The sequence below is a fragment of the Pleurodeles waltl genome, chromosome 8 (genome assembly GCF_031143425.1).
Source record: "Pleurodeles waltl isolate 20211129_DDA chromosome 8, aPleWal1.hap1.20221129, whole genome shotgun sequence".
NCBI lineage: Eukaryota > Metazoa > Chordata > Amphibia > Caudata > Salamandridae > Pleurodeles > Pleurodeles waltl.
The window spans coordinates 1,527,193,052-1,527,215,355 of record NC_090447.1 but is presented as its reverse complement, the minus strand read 5'-3'; the positions used below and the strand labels follow the sequence as shown (position 1 = coordinate 1,527,215,355).

The following is a 22,304-nucleotide window of genomic DNA, read 5'->3' as shown; positions in this document are numbered from 1 at the left end:
AATACAGTGCTCAAATCACACAAATCATATCATACAAACCCTCTTCAAACTAGGGTTCACCGTCAGTTTCACAAAATCCAAAATTCTGCCGCGCAAGGTACAACAATACCTGGGAGCCATAATAGACACATCAAAAGGAGTAGCCACTCCAAGTCCACAAAGAATTCGAAATTTCAACACCATCATACAACGCATGTATCCAACACAAAGGATACACGCAAAGATGGTACTACAACTCCTAGGCATGATGTCTTCATGCATAGCCATTGTCCCAAACGCAAGACTGCACATGAGGCCCTTACAACAGTGCCTAGCATCACAATGGTCACAAGCACAGGGTCACCTTCTAGATCTGGTGTTAATAGACCACCAAACTTACCTCTCGCTTCTGTGGTGGAACAACATAAATTTAAACAAAGGGCGGCCTTTCCAAGACCCAGTGCCACAATACGTAATAACAACAGATGCTTCCATGACAGGGTGGGGAGCACACCTCGATCAACACAGCATACAAGGACAATGGAACATACATCAAACAAAACTGCATATAAATCACCTAGAACTTCTAGCAGTTTTTCAAGCACTAAAAGCTTTCCAACCAATAATAGTTCACAAATACATTCTCGTCAAAACAGACAACATGACAACAATGTATTATCTAAACAAGCAAGGGGGGACGCACTCCACGCAGTTAAGCCTGCTAGCACAAAAGATTTGGCGTTGGGCAATTCACAACCAAATTCGCCTAATAGCACAATTTATACCAGGGATCCAAAATCAACTTGCAGACAATCTCTCTCGAGATCACCAACAGGTCCACGAATGGGAAATTCACCCCCAAATTCTGAACACTTATTTCAAACTCTGGGGAACACCTCAGATAGACTTGTTTACGACAAGGGAGAACGCAAAATGCCAAAACTTTGCATCCAGATACCCACACAAACAGTCCCAAGGCAATGCCCTATGGATGAACTGGTCAGGGATATTTGCTTACGCTTTTCCTCCTCTCCCTCTCCTTCCTTACCTGGTAAACAAACTCAGTCAAAACAAACTCAAACTCATATTGATAGCACCAACTTGGGCAAGGCAACCCTGGTACACAACACTGCTAGACCTATCAGTAGTACCCTGCATCAAATTGCCCAACAGGCCAGATCTGTTGACACAGCACAACCAAAAGATCAGACACCCAGATCCAGCATCGCTGAATCTAGCAATCTGGCTCCTGAAATCCTAGAATTCGGGCACTTACAACTTACCCAAGAATGTATGGAAGTCATAAAACAAGCCAGAAGGCCATCCACCAGGCACTGCTATGCAAGTAAATGGAAGAGGTTTGTTTGCTACTGCCATATTAATCAAATACAACCATTACACACAACTCCAGAACATGTAGTGGGTTACTTGCTTCACTTACAAAAATCTAACCTGGCTTTCTCTTCCATTAAAATACACCTTGCAGCAATATCTGCATACCTGCAGACTACCTATTCAACTTCCCTATATAAGATACCAGTCATTAAAGCATTCATGGAGGGCCTTAGGAGAATTATACCACCAAGAACACCACCTGTTCCTTCATGGAACCTAAATGTTGTCCTAACTAGACTTATGGGTCCACCTTTTGAACCCATGCACTCCTGCGACATACAGTTCCTAACCTGGAAGGTGGCATTTCTCATCGCCATTACTTCCCTAAGAAGAGTAAGCGAGATTCAGGCGTTTACAATACAGGAACCTTTTAAACAACTACACAAGAATAAGGTCGTCCTAAGGACCAATCCTAAATTTTTGCCAAAGGTTATTTCACCGTTCCATCTAAATCAAACAGTGGAACTTCCAGTGTTCTTTCCACAGCCAGATACCGTAGCTGAAAGGGCACTACATACATTAGATGTCAAAACAGCATTGATGTATTACATTGACAGAACAAAAAACATCAGAAAGACTAAACAACTATTTATTGCATTTCAAAAACCTCATACAGGAAACCCAATATCAAAACAAGGTATAGCCAGATGGATAGTTAAATGCATCCAAATCTGCTACCTTAAAGCTAAACGACAGCTGCCCATTACACCAAGGGCACACTCAACCAGAAAGAAAGGTGCTACCATGGCCTTTCTAGGAAACATCCCAATGCAAGAAATATGTAAGGCAGCCACATGGTCTACGCCTCACACATTCACCAAGCACTACTGTGTAGACGTGTTATCCGCACAACAAGCCACAGTAGGTCAAGCCGTATTAAGAACATTATTTCAGACTACTTCCACTCCTACAGGCTGATCCACCGCTTTTGGGGAGATAACTGCTTACTAGTCTATGCAAAACATGCGTATCTACAGCGACAGATGCCATCGAACTGAAAATGTCACTTACCCAGTGTACATCTGTTCGTGGCATCAGTCGCAGTAGATTTGCATGTGCCCACCCGCCTCCCCGGGAGCCTGTAGCAGTTTGGAAGTTACCTTCAATTATTTATATATGTATCATCTCAACCTTAAATAGGTGCATACTTAGTCACTCCATTGCATGGGCACTATTACTACAATTCAACTCCTACCTCACCCTCTGCGGGGAAAAACAATCGAAGATGGAGTCGACGCCCATGCGCAATGGAGACAAAAGGAGGAGTCACTCGGTCCCGTGACTCGAAAGACTTCTTCGAAGAAAAACAACTTGTAACACTCCGGCCCAACACCAGATGGCGAGCTATTGCAAAACATGCGAATCTACTGCGACTGATGCCACGAACAGATGTACACTGGGTAAGTGACATTTTCATTTTGTTTTGCCCACAGCCTTGCCACCGTTTGACAAATCTTCACAAAAGTTTCAAAACTGGTACAACAGTCAGTTCAGCTGCTGTGTTGAAAGTTTTGGGGCGATCCGTCAAGCGGGGGCAGGGAAAGGGGGGGGGTCCCAAAACACAATTTCTCCATGCATTTTCCCCATAGGGTCTTTAGACACACAAATAGCCTGAACTGCTGAGCCGAATTACACCAAGTTTGGCAGGAAGTTAGATCTAGCTGCACAGATCGTGCTTTTCGTTATTTGGTGTAAGTCTGTTCAGTAGTATTGGAGTTGGAAAAGGAAATGTAGATATCTGGGCAGAGCCTAAGCACAGATCTCATGATGAGATCTGATTGGCTGTCAGAACTTCAACCATGTAGTGCTGGCAGCCGTCTTGGGACCAATATACATGATAGCACCCCATTGAAATGCAATGTAGTGAATGGCAGGTTTTGAGGGTCACAAAAAGGAGATCGTATAAAGGGTGATAACAAATTTTAGTTACAATATAAACCATTTGCTGATGGTACCATACTCGTTTTAGTAATTGTGGTGTTTTCTAAGGTGATTTTACCCTGTGAAAAAGCCTTCTGGTGGGATTTCAGGACTCATGCTGAGAGAAAACTGCTTTCTCATTTTCCCATAAAGGTGCTGGAAAGTGCTCCAGACGCTTAAATGAGAGCATATTTTCTGTAAATTCACACTATCTTTCTCAACCATATGAGAATGAAGTCTGACATTCCCAGTAAAACATGAACTTTTAACAAGAGCAGCTGGTCAGTTGATTCCCTTTGTATTCTACTGGAGCTTCCCAGAGTGTCCTAAAAAATAACTAGAGTGCTAACCGTCTTACTTGTGACAAGTGTGCCACACCTTAAGCCGTCTCGATTGAGTCAAACGGTTAAACTTAAAACATTTAATTTAGAAAGGAACAAAACGAGGGGGTTTGTTCTGTCATAGGAAATATGGTTAGTGCTGTAGAAAGAAAAATTAGGTCACGTTTTAAGTGAGTTCTCAAATATTTTCCTCTTCTATCTCATTAAAACATTCTGACATGCAAACTGGAACATGCACTTCCAACACCAGCAGCAGACTGCCAGTTAACTCCCCGGTGATCAGCAGCTTTACTAGAGTGTTCTAATTAGCGACTAGAGTAGTAACATTCTGGATTTATGCCAAAAGATTGACACATCTGAACACCATCTTGATGGAATCGAGGTGGAACCCTGAAAGCATTCTCTAAGGATGCTGCAGTAAAAGTGGAAATTAGGGAGCTTCATAACAAATAAGTCTCCCAATGTCGCACGAGTGTAGCTCAAGGACAAAAGTGTGCAAAACACTTATTTTCTTTGTCCTTTTGCAGTTTTATAAAGTGCAGACTTGACCCAAAGGTATTGGAGTACTTGAAATGAGCATCAGTTTCATTACACAAGGACACATTCATTGTGTTTTTAGGCATGGGGAAATTAAGTGATTTGCCCAGAATCACAGGATGTTGAGGTGAGGCTGAAACTCGAACCTGGTTCCCCAGATTGCAAAGTCTGCAGCTCTGACCATAATGCCACCTCCTTGCTACCAAATGTAACATATAATCAAGTGGGTGGTCAACTGGATAAAAAACATAAAGATAGCAAATAATTTATAAGTGCTTGGTCACTATTTGAGAACTCAGAAAATATGTCCTCATTTGAGTTTCTTTTAGAACACTAACATTAGTTCCTATGGGAATAAGACCCTCTCATTTTTATCATTTCTAAAGGAAACGCTTTAGGCATTACAGTTTTCAATACATCAAGATGACGTCAGGCGTGCCACACTTTTGTAATAAATATAGAATGTTAGCAATCTTGTTGTTTATTAAAATACTGTGGAGAGGTAGAGGTCAAGGGCATAGCCTTGAATAATTGAGGGCAGGGAGGCAGGTGCAAAGGCAACAAGTCGACCATGTTAGGCAGCACTAGGGGCAAACAAATAATCATGCAGGACAGGCAAGAGAGGCTGTGGCAATATAACAAACCGTTGATGGCAGAAGGAAGAGGCAGTGGCAGTACAATACATGCCAACAGACCTGATTCACGCAGGGGACTCCGGCTGTTTTCGAGCCTGAAAAGGCCTTATTTTATCTGTCTCCTGCCTAAAATCTCCTCTTTTTCAATGTAAGTCAGTGGGGAAAATCAATTCCCCAGGTTGTTTCTTTTTTTCAAAATCTCCCTCTTACACCTTAAAAATGTTGCCAAATATGGTACCTTGGATGACAGACGGCAGGTGAAATGGGGTAGGGACATGGACTTGGATAACAGAGGGCAGGAGGGAAATGGAAGGGGCACCAAACTGACCTTACAGGGCAGGCGTCAGGGGTTGCAGCAGCACAATACTCCACACAGGGCAAGCGGGCGGCAGTGGGTGACAACGGACCATGGAACGCAATAGGGAGGGGACAGGGCCATGCACATGGGCAACAGAGGACAGCAAACAGACCATACCGAACAGACAGGGGGGACAGTTGCAGGGGCAGTAGCCTGACCACACAGGGCTGGTGGGAGGGGCTGTGGCAGCACAACAGCCATGGTGAGGGAGAGGGAAGGGACATGCACAAAGGGTCACGGAGGAGACAAGAGAGGGGTAGGGACTGCACCCAGACAAGAGAGGTCACAACAGACCATGCAGGGACCACAGGAGGAGCATTTGCAGCACAGCAGAGCATGGAGGGCAGAGGCGTGAAAAGGAAGTGACAGCAAAATAGACCATGGAGGACAGGAGGGAGGGGATAGCGGCACGGAACTCGGACAGGCAGGGTGGAGGTGGCAGGGACAGACGGCAGCCATCTGACTGTACTAGGCAGGTGACAGGGGCAGTGACAGTTCAACAGCACAGTTTGCTGGTGCTGGGCTGCCATGCAACTATCTCTGTGTCAGGTATCTCCAGAGTAGTTAGCTTAATTTTACTTCATTTCCCTGCCCAAATGATCTCAACCAGTAGCAAATCCAGTTCTGAAAACACCTTTTTGTGTAATCTCCTTCATCGTACCCTGAAAGACATTAAGGCAGAGCGGCAGAAAGTAGCATAGTTCTACCCTGCCTATAGCCGACTGCTGCAGTGTAGTCAAAAATTTAATAGCGGTCCGGAGCTCTGTCACCACTCGTCCGATGTTCAGCACATAGTTTTGTCTCATCATGTGAAACGCATATCCCGTAATATCCTCTGCACCAGTACAGGCCACCACCAACTGCCTATATGAAACAAGCCCTAAGACGAAAACAGGGACCTCAATACAAAGATGAAGGTAGAAGACAGTGACAGAAATAAATCAGTACTTTGTTTTCTCTGCGATCAATCGGGGGTTAAATATAAAAGTATTTCACAGAATATGAGTCCGTAACAGAGACCAGTGGGTCCTAGACCTTGTCTCCTACAGTCATGATTTGGAATTAATCCGAAAACCTCCTCATCCTCCACCTCGGAGGAAGTCACATGTCCATGTCAGTCTCTTACAATTGAACATTTTGGCCAAGCTAACCAAAGGAGCCATAGAAACTGTTCTTCCCAATCGGAAAAATATTGTATGGACCTCTATTCCCTACATTTGGCAAAGACAGGGCTTTTGCATACTTCTGTGAACGTACACTTAGCAGCAATATCATGTTTTAGGAGATCTACATGTAAGCCATCCTTTTAGTCTAACAGAATTGTAAAGGTGTTTTTTAAGGACTTTTTAGAGTTTATCCTCTGATAAAGCATCCTTCTATCCTTGCAATTAAATACCGTCCTATGTAATTGATGGAAAGCCATTTCAAACTCATTCACAAAGCTGAACTAACATTTATATTATGGAAACTAGCATTACTATTGGCTTTGACATCAACAAGGTGAGGAAGTGAACTTAAAGCTTTCACAATCAGAGAACCATATTTGCAGTTCAGGGATGAGCAAAACTTTTGAAGAACAAACCCTTGATTCAGTCTTAAAGCTCCTTCAGAGTTCGATTTGAATGATCCAAAGAATATAGCAAAAAAGACCTTACATACACTTGATGTAAAGAGAAGCCAGATCAGTTGGTTGTGGCATCTGAAATCCCTTGTCAGGGTTATCCTGTTCCAAGTGTAGCGTAGCATGCTGGTTACCTACAGCTATAATATTCTGCCATCAGAAGGGAGGAAGGCCTTTTTGGAAACGAATAAGAGTGCATTCCACAAGAAGAGTGTCCACTTCGACAACCCTATTTCTACATGCAACTTCGATTTGACCCAGCAAGCAATTGTCGGTTACCCAGCTAATGCAATTTGAGGGACATATGAAGAGATGGAAACAGGCTAGAGAGATGAAGATGGTTAGTATATAGAAGATTAACTTTAGAATTTACTGTTCTCACTGTTTGGCTTTTTTGCAAATTCCAGTGGTTTCTCTTGGGGGGTGGAGGTGGACAACATGCTTTAAATCCACCACATGTCTGTTCATTCATCCCGCTTGTCTCTACAAGAGGGCCCTGCTCTGCATGTAACAGGCATGTTGCTTATGGCGATATTCAACCTGTATTGCCACCACTGGGGTGGAGGACCATAGAAGCCACATGCCTCAACACTGTCAAAAACATACAGACGCGCCTAGAGCTGTGGAAATACGTCTACAATAAAACACTGCAGGTATCCTGTAGATGACTGATTTGTACTTTATGACAAATAGATCAGTGGATTCATGCTTTTGTTGCAGAGATCCTTGTGTGGTCTGTAGGGCATAGGTTGCAGTTCTGGTAAAATAGATTCAAAGCCACTTCAAGCACAGGTGCTAGGGAACCAATTTGGTCCACCCAATAAAACTATGGACCTGCCAGACCTCAAGCCCTTCAAGCATATTAATTGTGTGGTGAACACAAAGCTGGCAGGCAGGGGAGGATCAGGTGTGGCAAGGCAGGTGCATTATTCGATGTGGCAGGATGGGGCAGGAGTTGGTGTGGCAGGCAGGAGCAGATGCATGAGTAAGTCTGATAGGATGGAAAAGTAGCGAGAGAAGTGGGTTGTTATCACCCCCATTGCAGCCTCCATTTTAGCCGTGGGCCCTCCTCTGGGCTAGTTCCATTGTCATGTTCCTTTCTCTCTTTCTTGTCCCAGCAGTTCATCCGAGTTGCATTTCTTCCTTCAGCGCCTGCTTCAGGCTCTCAGTAGCCACATCCCCCACTAGTTAGCAGATCTTCTCACACGTCGTCCTTAGGCACCACATCCTGCTCCGGCTCAAAGACCCTCCCTTCACCCTGTTCCACACTGAGGCCCAAGTCACAATGAGCATGGGTGAGAGCCATCCTGTTGATATTCAGTTAATATTTACATATTTCAGGCATCTTGTAGTGGGAGTGGGTTGGATGCCTGAGAAAGGTGCCGAACCATCTGTAGGTAGAAAAAGTCAGGAACAAGAAGTGTGGATTAACTCTATGTAATAACATTGCAGTGGGTGCTAGATAATTAAAATAAGTTGTGAGTAACCTATCACATAAAGGCGGTGATGAATTCACAGTCCTGGTTTGTACAGATGATAATTGATGCCTGTCTGGGAAATTATGTGTAATTGCAATGGAAGCTAATCATGCCTATGAAGGTGTGTCCTCTTGGAAGGCAGCTGCGGGCACCTGAACCGCAGGTAGGCCTATGATGAATAGGATGAACAGTCATCTCTATTATCCCCCGGATGGGGATGGTAGCAATATCTATGTGATGCTGTGGCCTTGGCCTCTCGCGATGGGAGCTTGAATTTGGAGGTCCAGCAGCTGGCCTTTCAAGAGTTCGCTGGACTGCTGTCTCAGTTGCTTTCTCAGTACCATTAGTAGCAGTGGCCTAGACGTGAAGACCTTTCGATATCTCCATCACAGAAGGTCAATTGAAGCAAGAGGGGTGCACAAAGTGGAAGGAAATAATCATAAAGAAAGCAGGTGTAACCTGGGCAAAAGTTAAGACAAAGAGGAATGGCACCAGCACATGACTTATTTCCAAGTTAGGTGTTAGAAAGGGACTGGAGAGACCACCATTTCTTTAAGACTTCAAGGGGTAAACCTCCCTTCTGGTCAGCCTGTCCAGTATGTTAGTTAATTGTCTCCATTAAAGTCCCCTCCACTTTAATCGATTTTTTCTATTGCTTCCTTTTTCTGGAACTCTCTTTTTTTTTTTTTTAAAGAGAGTGTTTAAAATGAGCTGATAATGTAGGTGGAGGCATCTGGGCAGGAAATATTCTGACAGATGTAGAATATGTCTCTCAGAGTTAGGAGCATTGAACTTCATAGTAGAAAACCTTACTCTTACCACTGTGTAATGCATAGCACTTTTATGTCACCGGTCTCTCTCTGATATTAGCCACTTAATGGTTATTGCTTAGCACTTGATTTCCTGTAGGAAAATCTATTAGCAGTTCAGATTCAAGAAATGCACATTTGTCTGTTGAAACGTAATACGTTCCTTTTATTGGAACACCAACAGCCCCCTGAAGTGGTACTGTCTTTATCAGATATATAGCATTAACACCTTGTGATTATTATTTTTTTATCAACTTCTCTTGTATACTTTTTCACTTTTCATTCTGCAGCACACCAATCAGAAAAAGGAAGGATGAATGAAAAAGTTTCAAATATGCTCACAAGAGAAATACCAGAGTCTTGACACAAACGAGAGACTCTTCAAGTGGCTACGTGTAAGGAGACATTTACCAGGAAGAAACTTTGTGAGGCGCATCGAAGAACCCACTCAGAGCTGAGATTTTATCCCTGCAACAAGTGCAAAAAGTGTTTTATTAAAATGTCAGATCGTAAAAATCAGGAAATAGTACATACACAAGTAAAGCCGTTTTAGTGCACAGTGTGTTCGAACAGCTTTAATCAAAGCTCACATCTTAAACACCACCAAAGAATACACACGGGGGAGAGGCACTATCAGTGCACCGAGTGGGAGAAGAGCTTAACTGTTAAGTCACATCTTCAAATGGACCTAAGAACACACATGTGAGAGAGACCCTATCACTGCACAAATTGTGAGAAAACCTTTCCTCAAAGGCAATGTCTTCTAGTGCACTAGAGCACATATACAGGAGTGAGGTGTTTTTTCCTGCATGGATTGTGAGAAAATCTCTACACAGAAGATCAATCAAGGATTTATAAAGCGCTGCAAATCACCAAAAAGGGTCTCACGGCACTGGGGTTTATTTCTGCATTGTGGTGATCTGATCATTCGAACATCCAGGTCTTAAGTTCTTTTCTGAATTGCCAAAGAGATGAGGTGATCCTGAGGTGCAGGGGAAAGTTATTCCAAGCTTTGGCCACCAGGTGTGAGAAGGAGCGTCCTCCGTTGTTGCTTTGGCGGATTCGCGGGGTGTCTGTGAGGAAGAGGGAGGCAAATCATAGGTGTCTGGTCGGTTGGTGGAAAGTCATGTGTTGATGTATGCTGGGGCTTTGTTTGCGTGGGTCAGCATCTTGAACTGGCATCTCTTTTAGATTGGGAGCCAGTGTATCTTCTTGGGGTGGGGTGTGATGTTGTCTATTGTCTGTAGTCTCTTCAGGAGGTGTGCAGTGATTTCTTCGTAGAGGGGTTCCTGTAGTCCAGCCTGCTGGACCTGTGTGATGGTCCTTCTGCGGTTGACTGGGAGCCACCTGAAGATCTCGCAGAGCATGCGTAGGATGTGGGAGCATGCGGATGAGACTGTGTTTACCTGTTTCTTCATAGATATCTTGCTGTCCAAGATGATCCAGAGGTTGCAGGCGTGGTCCGTCGGGGTGGGGGATGGGCCGAGTTCAGCAGGCCACCATGCGTCTCTCTATGGCAAGGTGTTATTCCCAAAGATGATGACTTCTGTCTTGTCCGAGTTAAGTTTGAGTCCAGTTGTCCTTCATTCAGTCGGCGTCATTTATGATACAGCTGTGGAAGTTGGTTTTGGTAGTGGAGGGGGTCTTCTGAGAGCAAGAAGATGAACTGGATGTCTTTGGCAAAGCAGATGACTGGGTCATGTATGTGCTAAAGAGCGTGGGGCTGAGGGATGATTCTTGGGGTTCGCCGCAGATTATCTTTTGCGTTTCAAGGTGAACAGTGGGAGACAAATTCTCTGGGTTCTTCCAGTGAGGTAGGAGGCAATCAATTTGAGGGTGTCTCCCTGAATTCCGATGTGGTGGAGTCTGTTGATCAAGATGTGATGGGAGACGATGTTGAAAGCTTCTGACAGATCCAGAAGGATGAAAGCTGTTGTTTCGCTGTGGTCCAGGAGGCCTTGATGTCGTCGGTGGCTACAGTCAGGGCTGTCTCGTGCTGTTGTTGGCTTGAAATCCAGAATGGGAGGGGTCCAGGTGGTTGTTGTGTTCCAGATGTTTGGTGAGCTGCTAGTTGATTGCCTTCTTGAGAACCTTTGCTTGAGAAAGAAGCAGGCAAATGAGCCAGTAGTTCTTCGGGTCAGCTGATGATTTCTTTGGGAGGGGCCTCACTTCAACGTATTTCCAATCCTCAGGGAAGGAGACCTAGGTGATGGAGGTGTACAGGAGTGTTTCTTGAGCTCTTTGCCAATCGTCTTGTTCCCGAGGTTGAAGACATGGTGGGGACATGGGGTCTGTGGGTGCTCCTGAGTGTGCTTAGTTCATGCTGGAGATTGTGGCTTGATTTGTGAGGATGCCCTAGTGTGTGAGCAGGTGTTCAGGGATAGTATTCATGGGTGTGAGCAGGCTGATGCTGTCGGCGGAAGAGGGTTGGGGTTTGACGTTTTCATAGATGACTGCGAACTTGTCGTGGAAGAAGTCCACCAGGGTGTCTCACAGTTCTTGGGAGGGGGTAATGTCGTTCTTGGCGGCTGCAGGGTTGGAGAATTCCTTCATGATGGCAAAGAACTCCTTCCTGTGGTTCATGCTGGCTTGAATGCAGTCTGCTAGAGCGTTCTTCTGTGTCTTTCAGGAGGTGGTGGTACTGGTTGAGTGCCGCCTTGAAGGTGGTGTGATCTCCTGTCTCTTTACTGGTGCGCCGTTTCCTTTTTAGTTGCCGTCAGTAACATTTGGAGGACTTTAGCTCCATTGTGAATCAGCTGGTTTTTCTGGTGGGTCCTTTGGATTTGGCTGGCGTTACTGGGATGATTGTGTTGGCGCAATCTGTGATCCAGTGGGAGAAGTTCTTCACGGCCTGATCTGGGGTGGATATTGTGTCTGGGAGGTGGGAGTTGAGAGCATTGTCCACTGGTCTTCTGATATCCTTTACCAGTTTCTGCGTGTGGAGCTGGGGGACATGATGATGGTGTTGGCAGGTCTTAAGATAATGAAGTGGACGCTGTAGTGGTTGGTCCAGAAGATAAGTCTTATAAGGCATCAGAGCATCCACTCTGGGGTAATGCCCTTCCACCGCACTTTTGTTACTTGAGGCAGGTTTTGTAAAGAACCAGAGAATCCACACACTTTAACATTGGCTGTAAAAAAGGTTTTACTCAAATGTCACTTCTGCAAGGACATCAAAGAACACACGTAGGTGCTTGTCCTCTCTTTGGAAAGAACCAGAATATTCATAGAAGTGTGAGGCCCTTTCTCTGCACCAAATGTGAGAGGAGCTCCACTCACAAGCCACGCCTTCACCAGCTCCTGACGTTCAGTGAGTGTGATTGCTACTTTAGTCTAAAGACTTATCTCAACATGACTGGTGTTTTCCTACAGAAATAAGCTATTCCTGTTCACTACATGTCAGAGAAGCCTCAGTGTTAATTCACCACATTAATTACTTGTGAAAATCCGCTCAGGGGTGATACTGTTTTCTTGCATCAAATGTAAATGTTTGACGTGTGTTTTAGTTTATAAATAATTCTAGATTAATAACATTACTCAATTCAGGTTAAGTAATTGGTCAAACAGGAGTTTACAGTCATATCTTTTGTACACATTTCTCCTGCTACCCAATAGTTTTGAGGTCCTCTATATTTTATATATCATTATTTTTTTCTTTTTCTGTTTAAATTCTAAAAATATGTACCAGGCAGGAAAGGTGTCATAAACCCCAACCAGATCTGTAAACAATAGAAATTCATAAATAACTTTTAAAAACATATCACAAAAGCTCGGGTTCTGGATGGGCATGTGGAACACCTTGTTGAATATCTCTTTGTGGACCAGACTGCACTGCTAGATCATACCCACATTTACACTGGACTTCATCATAGGACCTGACATGATGAGCACTGTAAACAAAATCTGCATCATGCTGGAAGAGAACTCAGCCTTAACATTTATACATCTATCATGCAAGGTGGTATATGCTCTTGTCTTTTTCACCCTTGTCATTAAAGAACTATTGACCCTTGTGTCATTCCATCAGAAGGGCTGTGGTATGCTCCAGTGTCTGAAATACATGTATAATTTGTCATATGTTTGTCGTCTTTGAAGATATTCACATTAGAGTGGAATAGTGTCATGGCTTTTGATCCAAAGTCTGGGAATTCTTTCTGTACCCCCTGTCCATCTTTTCTCAGTGTGGCTGCTCAGATATGGGAAAGGTAGGATGCGAAAATCCTTGACCTTTTTATGATACTCATAGGAAGAAGATCCTGAACGAATAGGACCTGTTGTTGCTCTAATTATCAAACTGGCTATTTCCTATCACAGTTGTGCAGTGCTGGAGCATAACCAGCGAAGGCCACCGTCCTTGCTGTCACCTTCGAGTAAAGCGGGTGTTGATATCTGGTGTGCCTCGTGTCTGTGATAAATTTGGCTTGCAGCTCCTCTCTGACCTCTAGCCCGATACCCGAGATTTTTTAGTATGTATTCAGAGGTTTTGTTAAAAGCCTGCAGCATGAACAGTGAATGCAATGGTATAGTTGAAAGCCTTCCACTTAACAATAAACACAAAGTAGCATAGTTATTATATTGCTTTTTGTAATAGAAAACAATGATGGGACAAGTGGACCCTGACCTCCTAGACACTACGTTTGATAACAAATGATGATATGATAAACTCAGCATTATGATGAATAACATGGATGTGAAAGTGTCAGCTTGATTACCATGTTTGTCTGATACATTTATCATGTTAAACAATCCTACTAGGTAGGTATACTTAATTCAAGCTGTTCTAGGCATTTTGTACTTGCATATTGTAAAGGAATTAGTGTCACCTGAAAGGGAAAAACATCCCTCAAATGATAAGTATGATGCTAAACATTTATACGCAATAATGTATCTATATGAAATATGATATAAACCAATATATTCACAGTGATAGATAAAACAATACTAGGCAAACCATTTTATGTCTGACCGTTTTGGTTTGGTGTAAAAGAGGCACATACTGTCCAATAACACAATTATCATTGTTTAGTTTCCAAAATCCAGGAAGTCTCTTTTCAGATATGCACCAGAACTCCATTCACCCTCACCCTTTTCGAATTGTTGATGGTGTCATGAAACTTTCACGAAATCCAGTGGTTAAGGTTAGGGGAGACATAGCACTTAGTGGAAAAGAATATGAATGGTAGCTTAGTCATTCATTTTTAAAACAAAGACCAATGATGAGGCGGATGGGCAAATGCTTTGGGAAATGTCATTGATATCCAGGCGTTCCAGTGATGGAGACTTTTTTTTTTGCAGCCTGGCTCAAGTCAGGTCAGGTGGCTCAGATGTTAGGACTCTTAGCTGATCAAGCAATGATGGGATTGATGGCCCATCATACTTACCATGGTTCAGTATTGGGAATATTTGTGGTGCTATCTCAGTGGTTGAATTAGTTCTTTCACGTTTAGCAATGCCAGGGGTGCCCTTTCAAGTGGAATATCTAAGGTGGTTGTTTGAAAGCATTCTATGCATCAAAAGACTGGTCTCACTTGTGGAGCACTAAGCTTGTTGAACAGCAGAGTCCAGTGATTACTTAAGACTGTTGGCCATTCTGCTCGGAGGTAAAATGCCAATTCTCTTGACACTGCTACTCATTAGGATAACTGTAATTCATATTCTTGGTTGGACTGGTTTTTATTTCTTGACTAGAAGAAAGACAAGAATGACACAGCCAATGATCAGAAGAGATGTTGAAAATCCACCAAACAGCCTTAAAATGGTGAGCTGAAGAACAAAGGAATGAGTCCAAACACAGATTCAAAGCCTCATCCAGAGCTCTTGAAAACGTGTGTTGTGCCAGTTGTGTTTGATGAACTAAAGATGGTGTGCAGGAGATCAGTAAAGTGATTCAGAAACAGTTTGCAGGAGTTTTTGAATCTCTGAGGCCGAGTGGGCTGTCTGAAAGGCAAGGGTTTCTGCTGCAGAAGTTAAAGACACTTCGTTATGCATATAATCACTACAAGTCTGTTTAATTTAATGAAGAACATATTTATTATATTTTTCTTTGGCCAAGTAGTGGCCAAGAAGTATTATCAAATAATCTCAGAGGAAGGGAATACAAATAATGCCACAACACTTTACTTTTCCACAGTAGAAGAATCCAGTGGCCCTGTTGTAGCAAGTTTTATTTCGTCCTTATGAGATAAGAACTGTCACATAGAAGTGTATGATAAGAAGGACTAAATAGAGCAGATGACGCTAGTAACTTATGAAGGTATAAGATATTTGTCACGCAACCAGAAGCAAACAAGAATCCATCAGTTACATTGAGCAATCGTACGACGTGTGGGTATGGTACTTAATTCAAAATATGCATCAGAATAATGCTCTTACTATTTCTTATAACGGCACCAATTCATTATAGATTGGTTCAGTTGATGCCTCATAGTACACTACAGCTGTAGTTGAATGTTGGAAGTGTTGATATTGCAGCATCAGGTTCCTTCAGGCACTTGGTGTAAAGCTGGAGACTCTATAATTCATGGAATTGAACTTAGCATGGCCGTACTTAAGGGTAGGTCTTGCGGAGTAGGGAGAGGATACACGGTTCTACTCTGAAGGCACTTTGATGTCAGAAGGGTCTGCTAAACAGAATCAACCACATAGTGTTTTTGATGTGATTGATAGGTACCTTTCTGTTTTTCTTCGAACCAGACAATGGAGGCAGGATTACTGTCTGTGTGCCTTTTACCCCCAAAACTGGAATGGATGGTTAATAATGAATCTTTTCCCAAGCTAGCTCTGCTACTTTGGGGAGCCACCTATTAGCAGCATTAGAAACCGTGTCTTCGCCAGTGGCAAAATCCCAATGTTTCAAATTAGATAGTTTGGTTCTGATCTCTTGGAGGCTATGCAAAAGAATCCGAGTCCCAGGGTCAACATTTTTGCTTCTGGCACTTGTCCAAGGATATCAGATTAGGCACATAGATTGATACTTCAAAGAGTATCTCATAAGGAGTGCGACCACGAAATACTTCTAGCTAGATTCTTTACTGCTCTCTGAGCTCCAAACGGATTATGCAACCAATTGGGTCCTGTACTCAATACCCTAGCTTTCAAGGCAAGGCTTAAGTTTACCGTTGGCACGCTCTGACTCCGTTCAATTACGAGTGGAAGTGGTGCAAGTGTAGCAGACATAGCATCCCTGAATACCTTGGCGGTGAACGATGGATTATAGTCTGAATGAAAGGTAGTAACTTCTTCCATTGCTACTAGGCACTGCAAGTCTTTTATGACAACTCGAGCACCAATATTTCTTTGTGGCCAAACCCTCAGGAATCTGCAGCATGAATCAGCAGCAACTAATATAAATTTATATTGGTTTACTGGTATGACTGTCCTGATATCCAAGAGGAAAATTACCCTAGAAGAGTGATCAAAGCTAGTGAGGGGAACCTTTGCTGGTCTTGAAATACTAGAGTTTTCTTCTGTAGGCAAATACTACATTGCTGCACATAGGTTTTAGTTTGTTTCGACAAGTATGACCACCAGTATGCATACTGTGGCCAGGCCTGTAGTATTCAATTAACCAATTGGTTGAGCATTGATTGAAGCAATTTGCACTATTTGTCTGAAGAGCTTGTTGTTCTGACAGGACCATCGTTTTCATAATTTACACAGTACCCAGGTTCTGAGGAATGTAGGGTTAACCCATTGATATTATATACATAGTAATGCATCAAAGCACACACAGGAGTGAGGCCTTTTTTTTATTGCGTAGAGTGTGAGAAAAGCCTTTCTCAACAACCATATCCTGTAGAGCACCAAAAAAAACCTAGGCCCTCATTTTCGACCGCCAGGGCTATAGTGGTGCTAGTACAGCCAACAGGCTGGCGGTACTAGTCACCATATTATGACCGCAGTGGTTTCGCCGTGGTAACACCGCCGGGACTGGCGGTATACCGCCATGGCAGTCCCGGCTGTCATAATCCACCAGGGCAGCGCTGCATGCAGCGCTTCCCTGGGGATTTCGACTCCCCTTACTGCCAGCCTGTCCATGGCGGTAAGGGGACTCAGGGTGCCCCTGGGGGTCCCTGCACTGCCCATGCACTTGGCATTGGTGTAGGAAAGTACCATCTTGCCTGGCATGTTACCCCCATATTTCACTGTATATAGGTTGTTTTAGTCTATGTGTCACTGGGACCCTGCCAGGCAGGGCCCCAGTTCTCATAAGTATGTGCCCTGTATGTGTTCCCTGTGTGATGCCTAACTGTCTCACTGAGGCTCTGCTAACCAGAACCTCAGTGGTTATGCTCTCTGCTTTCCAAATTTGTCACTACCAGGCTAGTGACTAAATTTACCAATTCACATTGGCACACTGGTACACCCATATAATTCCCTAGTATATGGTACTGAGGTACCCATGGTATTGGGGTTCCAGGAGATCCCTATGGGCTGCAGCATTACTTTTGCCACCCATAGGGAGCTCTGACAATTCTTACACAGGCCTGCCAGTGCAGCCTGCGTGAAATAACATCCACGTTATTTCACAGCCATTTACCACTGCACTTAAGTAACTTTTAAGTCACCTATATGTCTAACCTTCACCTGGTGAAGGTTGGGTGCAAAGTTACTTAGTGTGTGGGCACCCTGGCACTAGCCAAGGTACCCCCACATCGTTCAGGGCAAATTCCCCGGACTTTGTGAGTGCGGGGACACCATTACACGCGTGCACTATACATAGGTCACTACCTATGTATAGCGTCACAATGGTAACTCCGAACATGGCCATGTAACTTGTCTAAGATCATGGAATTGTCACCCCAATACCATAATGGTATTGGGGGAACAATTCCTTGATCCCCCTGGTCTCTAGCACAGTACCCGGGTACTGCCAAACTGCCTTTCCGGGGTCTCCACTGCAGCTGCTGCCAACCCCTCAGACAGGTTTCTGCCCTCCTAGGGTCCAGGCAGCCCTGGCCCAGGAAGGCTGAACAAAGGATTTCCTCTGAGAGAGGGTGCTACACCCTCTCCCTTTGGAAATAGGTTTGAAGGGCTGGGGAGGAGTAGCCTCCCTCAGCCTCTGGAAATGCTTTGAAGGGCACAGATGGTGCCCATCTCTGCATAAGCCAGTCTACACCGGTTCCGGGATCCCCCAGCCCTGCTCTGGCGCGAAACTGGACAAAGGAAAGGGGAGTGACTACTCCCCTGACCTGCACCTCCCAGGGGAGGTGCCCAGAGCTCCTCCAGTGTGTCCCAGACCTCTGCCATCTTGGAAACAGAGGTGTTGGGGGCACACTGGACTGCTCTGAGTGGCCAGTGCCAGCAGGTGACGTCAGAGGCTCCTTCTGATAGGCTCTTACCTCTCTTGGTAGCCAATCCTCCTAACCTGGTAGCCAGACCTCCTTTTCTGGCTATTTAGGGTCTCTGCTTTGGGTAATTCTTCAGATAACGAATGCAAAAGCTCACCAGAGTTCCTCTGCATCTCCCTCTTCACCTTCTACCAAAGGATCGACTGCTGACTGCTCAGGACCCCTGCAAAACCGCAACAAAGTAGCCAGACGACTACTAGCAACATTGCAGCGCCTCATCCTGCCGGCTTTCTCAACTATTTCCAGGTGGTGCATGCTCTGGGGGTAGCCTGCCTTCACCCTGCACCAGAAGCTCCGAAGAAATCTCCAGTGGGTCGATGGAATCTTCCCCCTGCTAACGCAGGCACCAAAAGACTGCAACACTGGTCCTCTGGGTCCCCTCTTATCCTGACGAGCGTGGTCCCTGGAACTCAGCAACTCTGTCCAAGTGACTCCCACAGTCCAATGACTCTTCAGTCCAAGTTTGGTAGAGGTAAGTCCTTGCCTCCCCACCCTAGACTGCATTGCTGGGTACCGCGTGAATTGCAGCTGCTCCGGCTCCTGTGCACTCTTCCAGGATTTCCTTTGTGCACAGCCAAGCCTGGGTCCCCGGCACTCCTTCCTGCAGTGCACAACCTTCTGAGTTGTCCTCCGGCGTCGTGGGACTCCCTTTTGTGACTTCGCGTGGACTCCGGTTCACTTTCCTTCCAAGTGCCTGTTCAGGTACTTCTGCAGGTGCTGCCTGCTTCTGTGAGGGCTCCCTGAGTTGCTGGGCACCCCCTCTGTCTTCTCCTCCAAGTGGTGACATCCTGGTCCCTCCTGGGCCACAGCAGCACCCAAAAACCTCTACCGCGACCCTTGCAGCTAGCAAGGCTTGTTTGCGTTCTTTCTGCGTGGGAACACCTCTGCAAGCTTCATCGTGACGTGGGACATCAGTTGTCCAAAGGAGATGTCCCTAGTCCTCTTCTTTCTTGCAGAACTCCAAGCTTTCTCCAACCGGTGGCAGCTTCCTTGCACCCTCAGCTGGCATTTCCTGGGCTCCTGCCCACTCTCGACACTGTCGCGACTATTGGACTTGGTCCCCTTGTCTTACAGGTACTCAGGTCCGGAAATCCACTGTTGTTGCATTGCTGGTGTTTGTTCTTCCTGCAGAATCCAACTATCACGACTTCTATGCTCTCTGGGGGTAGTAGGTGCACTTTACACCTACTTTTCAGGGTCTTGGGGTGGGCTATTTTTCTAACCCTCACTGTTTTCTTACAGTCCCAGCGACCCTCTACAAGCTCACATAGGTCTGGGGTCCATTCGTGGTTCGCATTCCACTTTTGGAGTATATGGTTTGTGTTGCCCCTATACCTATGTGCTCCTATTGCAATCTATTGTAATTCTACACTGTTTGCATTACATTTCTTGCTATTACTTACCTAATTTTGGTTTGTGTACATATATCTTGTGTATATAACTTATCGTCATACTGAGGGTACTCACTAACATACTTTTGACATATTGTCATAAAAATAAAGTACCTTTATTTTTAGTAACTCTGTGTATTGTGTTTTCCTATGATATTGTGCATATGACACCAGTGGTATAGTAGGTGCTTTACATGTCTCCTAGTTCAGCCCAAGCTGCTTTGCCATAGATACCTTCTATCAGTCTAAGTTGCTAGAAACACCTCTTCTACACTAATAAGGGATAACTGGACCTGGCACAAGGTGTAAGTACCTCTGGTACCCACTACAAACCAGGCCAGCCTCCTACATTGGTTGTGCAGCGGTGGGATAAGTACTTGTAACTACTTACCACTTTGTCATTGTGTACTTTTCATAAGAGAAGCATACACAAAACAGTTAAGTGTATGTACACTTAACCAAAAAGTTTTGCTTTTCTTCTCTCAAACTTTTTACAAAGTTCTGAAAAGTTTGCCAAAACTTCTAAAAGTTTTCTAAAAGTTAGAAAAAGTTTTTTCTCTGTTCTTTAAAAAGTTCTGAAACTTTTTTTCCTTCTCACTATCTCTAAGCCTCCTGTTATCATGTCTGTGGTAGATTCTACTCTTAAAATGGTCAATACTACTTATGACAATTTGAATTACAAGAGCCTAAGGAGTCTCTGCTTAGATAGAGGTTTAGTGATAGGAAAGAACCCTACAAAAGAGTTTCTGTTTAACATGCTTATTGTAAATGATGAGTCCCAAGCAGGCACATCAGATGATAGGTTAATAGAAGGTTCCCATTCTGACTCAGGGGAGCACCTTGAGGAAGGTGGGGAGGGTTCTGAACAGGATCTGCCCCCTAGCAGAACACCTAGTAATGTTGGTAGTAATAGAGGTTTCCATCACAGTAGGGAAGTATTTATTCCTAGAGGCCAAGTTGCTAGGGTCCAGTCAGTTAGGGACAGATCCCCCTCTGTTGTTTCCAATTTGTCATCTGTGTCTAAGCATTCCCAAACCCACCCACCCTGAGGATAACTTGTTAGAAAGGGAACTCAAAAAGTTGAGGGTTGAAGAGACCAGACTGAAGCTTAAACAGCAACAGCTGGCCTTAGATAGGTAATCCCTAGACCTGGAGACGGAAAGACAGAGGTTGGGGTTAGGACCCCATGGTGGCAGCAGCAGTATTCCTGATAGTAATCCTTTTAGAGAGCATGATTCCAGGAATCTGCACAAGATAGTCCCCCCTTACAAGGAGGGGGATGACATCAACAAGTGGTTTGCTGCACTTGAGAGGGCCTGTCTGGTACAGGGGGTCCCTCAAAGGCACTGGGCTGCTATATTGTGGCTATCTTTCACTGGAAAGGGTAGGGATAGGCTCCTTACTGTTAGAGAAAGTGAAGCTAACAATTTTACAGTTTTGAAGGATGCACTCTTGGATGGATTTGGCTTAACCACTGAACAATACAGGATTCAGTTCAGAGACACCAGAAAAGAGTCCCTACAAGACTAGACAGACTTTGTAGACTGTTCAGTGAAGGCCTTGGAGGGGTGATTACACGGCAGTAAAGTATCTGACTATGAAAGCCTGTATATTCTTATTCTGAGAGAGCATATTCTGAATAACTGTGTGTCTGACTTGTTATACCAATATCTAGTGGACTCAGATCTGACCTCTCCCCAAGAATTGGGAAAGAAGGCAGACAAATGGGTCAGAATAAGAGTGAACAGAAAAGTTCAGACAGGGGGTGACAAGGATGGCAAGAAGAAGGATGGTAAGTCTTCTGACAAGGGTGGGGATAAAAGTAAAACTGAGTCTTTATCAGGCCCACAAAAATCCTCTGGTGGGGGTGGTGTTTCCAAATCCTCTTCCAATAATCAACCTAAAAAGCCTTGGTGTTATTTGTGTAAAGTCAAAGGCCATTGGGCAACTGATTCCAGTTGTCCAAAGAAAAACACCAAACCTCCCATTACCACAACCCCTGCTGCAAATTCTAGTGCCCCTACTAATAGCAGTGGTGGTGGGAGCAAACCTACAAATAGCCAATCCAAGGGAGTAGATTGGCTCACTATTGGTAATGTAGTTGGGGTTGGTCTTGTTAGGGAGACCACAGAGGCTGTCTTAGTGTCTGAAGGTGCCATTGATTTGGCCACCTTGGTTGCTTGCCCCCTTAATATGGAAAAGTACAAGCAACTTCCCCTAATAAATGGTGTTGAGGTTCAGGCCTACAGGGACACAGGTGCCAGGGTTACCATAGTAATAGAGAAACTGGTCCACCCTGAACAACACCTACTTGGTCACCAGTACCAAGTGACAGACGCTCATAACAACACTCTTACCCACCCCATGGCTGTTGTGAATCTCAACTGGGGGGGGGGGGTTACTGGTCCCAAGAAAGTTGTGGTTGCCTCAGATTTACCTGTGGACTGTCTACTAGGGAATGATTTAGAGACATCAGCTTGGGCAGAAGTA

The 22,304-nt window shown here is 44.5% G+C and overlaps 1 protein-coding gene across 3 annotated transcripts in view; it reads left to right on the top strand.

Moving 5' to 3' along the window:
* LOC138248917 (general transcription factor II-I repeat domain-containing protein 2-like) overlaps positions 1-13,102 on the top strand; it is a 65,311-nt gene extending 52,209 nt beyond the window's left edge. For all 3 annotated transcript variants that reach the window (XM_069202905.1, XM_069202906.1, XM_069202907.1), the window contains one exon: positions 9,364-13,102. The gene's annotated coding sequence lies outside the window, so the exon portion shown is untranslated. The remainder of the gene's footprint in view (positions 1-9,363) is intronic.
* Positions 13,103-22,304: the final 9,202 nt, after the last annotated feature.